Source organism: Zea mays, chromosome 5 (assembly GCF_902167145.1).
Source record: "Zea mays cultivar B73 chromosome 5, Zm-B73-REFERENCE-NAM-5.0, whole genome shotgun sequence".
Classification (NCBI taxonomy): domain Eukaryota; kingdom Viridiplantae; phylum Streptophyta; class Magnoliopsida; order Poales; family Poaceae; genus Zea; species Zea mays.
In genome coordinates, this window is record NC_050100.1 from 122,393,901 (window position 1) to 122,397,082 (window position 3,182).

Sequence of the window (3,182 nt, forward strand, 5' to 3'; positions counted from 1 at the left end):
TGGATAGAGCTGATGTGTTAGCACTTTTTGAGCTTGCTAAGTATTGAATCATGTTGTGATGAAAATATCAAAGTTGTAGATCACTTTTTAAACTTTCCAGAAAGTCCTAGTTTGCTATTTTTGGATTAATATTTGAAAAGTTATGATTAAAACAAGTAACTGCTATATTGCTGTCCAAAAATCTGCAAGTGTCCACTGGATGGGTGAGTTCACCCTTTTGGCTAAAAATGCTTAGTTAGCACTTAACGAACATAGACTGGTAATGGCTAAGCTTAGATAATATATGTGTCATGTTTTTATATGTTTCTTTATCTAGTTAATTGTGATGTAGTATTGTGTTGCATAAGTATCTAAAATGTCGTCGCCTTTTTAATGGTGTTAATGATGAACGCCGATAACGTACGACTAGCTAGCGCCTGCGTATAGTCGTTGCAGTGTTTTACTAATTAATGTTTAGTTCGCCACTGTGTCTTTGTATATCTTACGCTACTTTTGTGCTACTTTCATTATATTCATACATATGCATCTTGCATCCCATTTAGGACCGAGAGATGATGATCGTGCAAGTGATGTGGTGCCAACCACAAGATGCAGTTGGTGGACGACCTGAAGAATGATGGACTTAACCAGTGGATGCTCGCCAAGCGAGTATCCCCCAGCAAACACTATCTAAGTGTTAAATTGAAGGCAAGCCCTGGTTTTATGCATAACCATTATATATATGCTATTTTACTGCACTTAATGTTTGTAGGCTTGTACTGTGCACTTAAGTGTAGGAGTTGATTGAAACCCTAGTTGCATGAACTCAGGATCCCCTTTGAGATGGATACTAGTATGCTAGGTCGAGTAGCTGCTTTGCTAATTAGGGATCTCGATCGAAGTCGAGTGATTTTTCTAGCACTCGCACGAGGTCAGGAATTGGTTATATCCATTTTTTATAATAGAATGATGATAGTCTGTGGACACGGATCCATGGGGATGCGTGGTCTACGAGACAAAATTGGAATAAGGATTAACGTGCGGATACCTGTGTCAAGCATTTGAACGTACTAAGCACATGCCGAGAAATATGGTAAATCAGTAAGCCGAGTACCTGAGTGAACCTGGTAGCAGACTTTGTCCCTCACGTGACCTGAGACGTAGTCTCCCATTCCGGTTATGGTGGGTACAATTGCGGTCACTGCACGACGGCAGTCGGGGTCAGTGAGGCATTGTACGCCAAGGCAGTGAGCCCTGTTCTATTGATGGGGAATCGATGGGGACGGTTGATATGTGTGGGGACGGAGTGCCTCGCCACGTCGTGTGTTTATGTTTACCTTGCAAGGTTTAAAAACTCGATTCGAATCGTCTGCTTCTCGCACCTAATGAGACTGCTTGATCCATTGTACTGCATTGAGTAATAAGTGGAAAGGAGGTGACTGGCAAAAAGATGTTGATTGATAAAAATGTTTGATACCATGTATGAATAGCTAGGTACTCATCTAGTTTAAAAAGGATCATACTAAAACTTGAAAAGCTAAAACTTGATTTTAGACTCAGCTAGTGCTTTTGGCAAACCAAACCCCTCATCCAAACAGCTGCATGTCTAGAGGTAGAGAAGTAGACTCCTCACACCGGGTAAGTCTAGCCGAGTATTAGTATACTCGGCCTTGCTTGTGGCATAATTTTTGCAGGTACCTCCTTGATTTGGTTGATGGTGTGACTTGGCCTTCATCCCTGCCACCAGGATAGACGGTCGAGAGGATTATTGCTTTCGCAGGAGAGGACTAGGAGGAGTAGCGTGGCCAGGCTTCGCCATGTTACTCGGTTTTCTCCGTTAGTTATTTCCGCTGCATTAAAATTTATGGTTATTATTTCTGAAACTTCGATAATGTAATCACTAATGACACTCCTTAAAATTGTGGGATTATGCTTTATTGTATTTCTCTGTGCCTCACCTTCGAGTGCGCTAGTGGTATTCGATCCTGGTTAAGTGGCTTTATCGGATTAGATATGAGGGACTGACGGTTTATTCCTATTTAAGTGTGGTCTAGCCTCTAAGGCGGAACTTAGGCACTTAAGTTAGAATAATTCGGGCGGTTCCGCCACATCTGGTATCAGAGCGAATACCACCACAGAGGAATGAATAAGTCATGAATACCAACTTTTCAAAAGTAAAACCTGCTTAGAAACCAATGTTGGTTAGATTGTCAGGACGATAAGGATAGACCTAGGACGTGACACCTTAGAAAATAGATGGGTAGCTAGGTGGCTATTTATATAGGCTATAAAGGCTATTACTACTACTATTAGTAAGGATGTTGTTGCAAGCACCTAGAAAATTAGTTAGGTCTGAGAAGACGACTAGAATGAGCATGCATCATGATTGTCGCATTATAATTGTCTCTTGTGTATCAACATGCTTCTCTCACCTTTATTTCAATAATAAGAAATTGTGAATAATGTGTTGTACTGCTATTTTATGAACTGCAAAAAAGTCTTATCCTTAGTTGTTTTGATAACTTCGCTAGGTTGTGTTATGTGTTTTCTCTTGCCTTGATGTCTAGGTGGTATTGAAATTGTTCAACCCTTTTTGCCAATAAAAAAAATGTTGTCTGTTCTACTCATGAAAAAGACCCCCCAAACAACCCTAAGTTTCGCAAGTGAAACCCTTAAAAAAATCTAATCACATGATGGTGTTGGTGTTTTCTAACCCTTGTGTGTTTTACCCTTGAATAACACCCACACAACTTATAGACACCCATAACATGACCCCTAAATCGACTAAAGCTTCCTTGTGCACTTGTTGTGTCAAAAAAAAATTGTTGGTGTCTAGTTGCGCAAACCCTATCAAGGCCATGTTTCTTTCCATAAATCCTTGCCCCTACAACTTCATAGCATTTATGTTGATCATGCTAGCAGACCCTGTTTACCTACCTCTCCTATCGCCTGGATCTAGTAATCAGTTTCCTTGCGAATCATGTTGTGACCTTATCATCCAAATCTCTGGGTCCTTTAATGATTCTGCCCTATTATCTGGTTATCTGCTATAACCCATTCTCAAGTATCGGATGTCGATCAATCTAATCTCTCATTTCTAGTCTTTCCGATGCTCTTTCTCTAGGCATCATGACGTCGTTTTTGTCAACCTTATCTTTAAATGGTGTATCCATTGGGTTCAATGGATTTTCTGTTGTCTTTGG

At 40.4% G+C, this 3,182-nt stretch overlaps 1 pseudogene; it reads left to right on the top strand.

Annotated features, from left to right (window-relative positions):
- The first annotated feature begins 633 nt into the window (after window positions 1-633).
- Window positions 634-1,876, top strand: LOC103628416 (uncharacterized; annotated as a pseudogene).
- Window positions 1,877-3,182: the final 1,306 nt, after the last annotated feature.